Here is a 6,492-nt window from a genome sequence, read left to right as displayed (position 1 = left end):
TCTCCTTTGTTGGTTATTGGCAGCTATCCTCATTTGCTGGATTTGGGCCCTAAGTGCCTCATTTTCTTGGGCCAACCTGTTCTTTTCTCCCTGATCAGCAGCAACTTGCACACTGTTCTCAAATTTCAGAGCTCCAATCTGTTGTTTCAGCTTGCCGATTTCAGCCTGATAGCCTTCTTCTTTTGCTAGCCAACCCCATTGTTCTTGTGATGATTTAGTGAAATCTTGGATGTGGGGTCTTTTAGCTGGCCTCTGATGCTCCAATTCTCTTCTGTACCATGAGAGGTATTCTGGAGACATTTCTCCTTTGGTCCGATCCTGCACACAAGTATCTGCTTGTAGATATTGACATTCATTCCAAATCTCGCGGACTTTTGCTTCGGGAAACTGTCCGTCAGGGCTAATCTAAATTACTTGAGCACTAAGATTTGCCTCCCGTAGCACTGTTTGGCATCTCCCGATTTGTCTCAGAACCCGACATGGAGCATAAGGCTGGATGCTCTTAAGTCCCATCAAAAGAAAATGCGACCTAGCTGCTGGCATGTATATGATTTCTTCAACAGGCAACCATCCCAACGTCCACTGTATCTGACTGTCCGTGAGAGTACGAAAGTATGATATCCACGTTGTTACTCCTTCAGGCAGACTAACCCCGTCAATCCTTGTGTAAAACTCTCCTATACAGGTTTTATTAGACGAACCATAACTCAAGAGCTGGGAACGATGGCATAGATGCTCGGTCATCCACATTTGTAGCAACAAGTTACACCCCTCACAAAAGTTGCCTCCGACTTTGCAGGCAGTGAGAGCTCGGAAAATGTCAGACGCGATCATAGGCGCAAAAGTGCTTTCATCTTGGGTAAGCAAGGTACTGACGACCCCGACTACTTTTATATCAATATTCTCGTCTTTCCTTGGGAACACCAAGAGGCCCAAAAAGGTTATCATGAAAGCCACCCGTCTGTGCTCATCCCATTTTTGACGGTTATTTTTATTGCATAACTTGATGTCCGTCTTGTTGAACCCTCCCATGTGGCCATACCTGTCGTATACGAAGCGCAGAGTGCAGAAGCCTTTTGCCAAATCTGGATTACGGACTGTTCTGGGTATCTTTAATGAGTTTAAAAACTGATGCACCGTGATGGCTCTTGGAGCAACCAGATATTTTCCTCTTAACGGAACCTCAACATTCCCGATGTACCCGGCGATTTCCTCCAGAGTTGGGGTGAGCTCAAAATCTGAGAAGTGGAAGACATTGTGCGCCGGGTCCCAGCAAGTAACCAACGCTCTTATAATATCACCCCGAGGCTTGATTTCCAACAAACCCGTAAGACCTTTCAAATATTTCTTGACTTCGTCTTGTCCTTCTTTGCCTAAATCGTTCCACCATAGCCGCAACTCGAAAGGGATTTTAGTCATTATTGAGAAAGGTTCGTTTTGCATCGTGCTCATCCTGCACATTTATTAAGGTGATTTAAGCAAAAACAAAACTTTTATTTGACTCAAAACAAATTAATTATTTCCTTTTCCAAATTTAAAATGACAGACTCGGTTTTCAAACACGGCCTTTTAGCACTCCTACGAGCGAAGATTTTAAGGCTGTAAGAGTCACCCAATCAAAAATCAAAATGACCAAAAAATGGTCGTCTTTGCAAAGTCAGCCTTCCGGCGTCCCTTTCGGGAACATTCGGCTATTTTTGACAATACGGCATCACCTAACTTATTTACGACGAAAATTGATATTATTATTATTATTATTATTTTGCTATTTTTTGCAAAGGGGAGGTTGGACCCGATGAGGGTTGCCTACGTATCTCACATCCGGTGAGAATCAAACCTGCGTAATTCGGGCAAAGAAACTAACTATATTTTTGAAAACAAGGCTCTTTCTTTTCATTTTCTATAGTAAAGAAACAAAGACTCTCTTTCTTTTCTTCTTCAACAAACAACTTTCCAAAAATAAAAGACTCCTTTTTCTATTTTTCTTTTGCTTTTAGTAAAATAGACATTTTTCTTTGTCATTTTCTCAAAATTTCGGCAGAGTTTCGACTGTATTTGGTCATTGTTTTTTTTTAAATAATCAATTAACCCCTTAACTGTTATTTCTCTCTTTTCTCTTTTCCTCTTTTTCTCAATTTTCCAACATTCCCGAAATTCAAAAGCCGGTAAGCATGCTGGTTCGAAACAAATATATGTACAGAACAAATAGAATGCATCAGGATGGTCTTTTCATTTCAGGTTGCTAGCCCTAGACGTACCCAACCCCTGTGTTGAGTCCCCTAAGTCAAATGCAGCATGATGCAATTAAACGCTCCTACTAGCGATCCGACATGAAGTCAAGTTATTCTAGGTTCAAAACCTGGGTATGTGTTCTAAACAGTGCACCCGAGCGGACAACTCGAGTCGAGGAGGGGGCAGCGTACCGGGGACCCGCGAGATCGTCCGGCTTTGCAACTTATCCGAGCCTCTTTTTTATTTTAGGGTATGACAATAACAGAATAGGGAGTATCAACCAGTAAGCACATCCCCAGAGGTGAGAAGAGAAGGGTTTCGGCACAGTTTTATATACAGTTTATATAATATCAAAGCATTAAAGCATTTAGCATATTTAGCATGAAACATGTAAAGAAATCAGATAAAGCCAACATAACAATTACTCTAAGCTCGAATTCTTAAACCCTGAACCAGAGATTCTAGGTTCGATCCCCAGCAGAGTCGCCAGAGCTGTCGCACCTCCTTCTTCACCTACACCCCGTAAGGGCGTAAAGGAGTTTTTCCAATTAAAGGACAATCGGAATGGGATTTAGTTATTAATTATTCAGAGTCGCCACTTGGGAGATTAATGGTGTCCCAAGTCACCGGTTGAATCCCGAACCGAGGAAAATTATGACTCTGTTAACAGTCCGCGAACCTGAAATCTGAGTAAGGAATTCTGTTAACTCGAGAGAAAGTGTTAGGCATTCCCGGGTTCCGTGGTTCTAGCACAGTCGCTTAACTGTTGTATTTGATTTTATCTGATTTTAATACATGCTAGCTTGTGTGCTTTTTATTCGTAAACCACTTTTGTCATTATTTTTAAAAGAATTGCAACGTCGTGAAAACGCGTCTCGAACCACGTCACAATCAATGCACCCGTGGTTGTTAACACATTTCGACTTCGTTGAGATTTGGATTTGGGTCGCATCAATGCGCACCCGAGTTTAAGAAGATAATTTTATTAAAATCATGCCTAAAGAATCTAACGCGTTGTTATCTTTGGGGGGGGGCGTGAAATTCGCTAAACGGCCCATCCCGAATTCTAAGTAATTTACTATAGACATTTAAAGAGGCCCCCACAATTTATGCATTTTTATTTGGCGGGGCTCACCTCATTTATTATTTAAAAGCTAATCCTAAAGCTAACTACAATTTTCTATTCACTTTGTCCCTAATAATAAAGAAGAAACCCTAATTAATTAGCAAGATATGCGAAATGGATTCAGGCCAATTTTATAACACTAATGGGCATTTGTACAAGCCCAAGCGTAATCAAGGAGCCTAAAGTGAGACCCCATGATCTCCACATGAGGCTGCAAGTGAAGCTTATGAGGCCTGGGCCTTGGGGCAACGGTCCTGTTCAACAGAAGGCGCCAAGTGATTTTAGCTACGCAACAGGCCCAAAAGCAACTCAACATTTGGCCTTAAAAGGAAAAATTCGAGCAGGGACGGGAGATGTAAGCCAATCCAGAATGGTTTTCAACCTAATAGTGACTATCTACAATTAATCCAATCTTTTTTAAAAATGAATGAGATTGCAATTTTCATGAATAACAAGGCAGCAAAGTTTTGACCTTTCACAGTTCAATTTCATATGGACCGGGCTAGCTGCATTACTTCCATTATTTCAAATTAACCCTAGGCTAGCATGAAATTACTAAACTAACATGAACCATTCTATTAAGTTAACGTGAGATCAATCACAATTAGTACTTAACTCAAAAAGCTCATGTGAATCTGAGAAGTAACAATTTAGCCCAGTTAATACAAAACCGGCACAGATCTAACAATATCAGTGACTTAACTCCTTAAATAACATCACTTCCAACTCGAACTTAGACAATCTTACAATTAATACTCATGCCTTTCTGAACACAATCCACATATTCTAATTAGTACCAATAGCGATTGTCCAAATAGTATTTCCAGAATCGGTCATAATTTGTGCTATCTTTGAAACTGTGAGAGTTAACTAACGCCAGAAATTATTTCAATAAGCACAAACACCCAACTAATAGTTCACATGAACAAACTCAATCCTAACAGTTCATCAGTTCATTACAGTCCAAAATCATTACAAAACTATAATGAAAGCATTGAAACCACTGGAAATTTCAACAAAATATGCTTCCTCTTCATTTCATTTCAGCTGGAGATCTACATAGTATCGAGTTTCAGAACATGTACCTGATATTTAGAACACAAAAACGAAGAAGAAGTGGAGCTCAGTAGCACCAAAGGTCACACAACAGCTCAAAATTTGAGTTCACAGCTTCAGCAAACAGATCAACACTATCCAGAATTGCATTCAAAGAAGGACAGTACCAATAGTAAACCAAATAAGCTTGAAAAATCCAACAGACTCAGAATTAAACCCAGGACAACTTCTGAAATCAACAGCCAATAAAACCAGCCTAAAATAGCCTCAATTGAACCCAAACCCACCCGGTATGCACCCAGGAACCTCCAGAATGTCTCAGTAAACAGATTATATGTTAAATGATGCAAATCAGACACTGAAGCTCAAAATCAACTTGAAACTTTCAATGGAACAGTTTTTTTTATTTTCTCTAGTTTTTCTATTGTTTTTGGTTTTTTGAAGACCTAGATCTAGAATTTGGATTTGAAATTCAAAATTTGAAACTCAGATACACAGAAATGATTTTTGGGGGAAATTTTTGGGGTTCCAACCTGCTTCATTAAGGCACTTAGGCATGCCTTTTATAGGCAGAACTCAAGGCAACCCTTATTTTCTGTTTTCTATGTCAGTCCCTATCTATTTATTCAATTGGTCCTTTATTTTCTAACTTGTTACCCAAGTAATCCCACTAAAATTATTGAAATCTACACTAAAGTACCACTCTAGAAGGCCCTAGAAGATTCTAGTTGCAACTACCATGTGCTGCCCAATCCTAAATGTCTAAACTACCCCTGAACTTAAACTAAAACTACAGCTATAACCAAGACAGTTTCTTAAGCTCTGAATATACCCCAATTTAACTCTTGTTGAATCTATCGATTGAACTCAGCATTAATGACCAAACTAACTACCAAACGATGACTAATTAAACTGAAACTGAACTAACTAGTGATTAACCTAAACTAAGGAACACCAGAAATTTATTCAAACAAAACTTAGTAAAACTAATTAACAAATTATCAACGGTTTAACTAAAAATCAAACTAAAATCAGGAATTGGAACATATTAAAATCAAACAAACAACTAGACTTAATCAAAACAAATCAGGACACAAGATTAAAACAATATTGACAAAAATTAAAACGCAAATTAAACTAGACATTAACCATGCAGAAAATCAGAAAAGGAAAAAGAATTGAAATAAAAGAAAATGCCAACAAGAACTCACTGACAAACAAAGAGCTCCGGCCAGTGGATGTTTCTCCAAATCCCCCGAAATTTCTGACCCGTAATATCCCTAACCATATGTTTTTCATAAGAAAACACCTGGTTAGGGCTATTAGAGTCTGAAATCATGAAGACTTTGCATTAGGGTTTTGGTCGGAAACCTTTGATTTGATATTCGAGCTGTTCCAGGTAGATTCGAGAGACAGGGCTATGGGGGTTGGGTAGAGGAGGCCCAGGCGGTCACATGGTGTTAATTTGGTGGTGATTGGGTTACTTTGGGTTTTGGCCGGAAATTCTTTGATCGAGGATTCGCCGAGCTAGGGCTGGATATGAAGGAAACGGGTGGTGGATTCATGACGAGGGAGAAGAGGAGGTCTCGTGGTGTTATTTTAGTGGTCGATGGCATAAGTGGTGTTCGCCGGCGGTGGGGTTCTGGCGAAGTAACAGGGGGTACGAGGAAGATGAGTTATGTTTTAGGGTTTGGGAATATATCGGACATATTTATCAAGTTAACAAGAAAACACCACAGCCGTTGGATTAGGGAGAATGAAGGGCTGGGATTGATTTGCTGTGAAACGACGTCGTTTGGGCGTCTCTGGAGATGGGTCGTTTGGATCGGGTGGGGTTTGGGCCTGGGTCGGGGAAAGAAAGAGAAAAAAGATGTTGGGCCTGGGTGAATCAATTGGACATGGCCCAAATCGTGGGCAGCCCTTTCTCTATTTCTTTTTGTTTTCTTTTTCCTTTTCATTTGTTTCTTTTATCTATTTTTGTATTTTATCTTGTATATTTTTTGTATATTTTTTAATTTTATAAAATAAAATATAGTCCTAATATATTTCAAAATTAAACTAATTGATTTCTAAAATTA

Source organism: Nicotiana tabacum, chromosome 10 (genome assembly GCF_000715075.1).
Source record: "Nicotiana tabacum cultivar K326 chromosome 10, ASM71507v2, whole genome shotgun sequence".
Taxonomy (NCBI): domain Eukaryota; kingdom Viridiplantae; phylum Streptophyta; class Magnoliopsida; order Solanales; family Solanaceae; genus Nicotiana; species Nicotiana tabacum.
The sequence above is the reverse complement of the archived record's forward strand: the minus strand, read 5'-3'. Positions refer to the sequence as shown.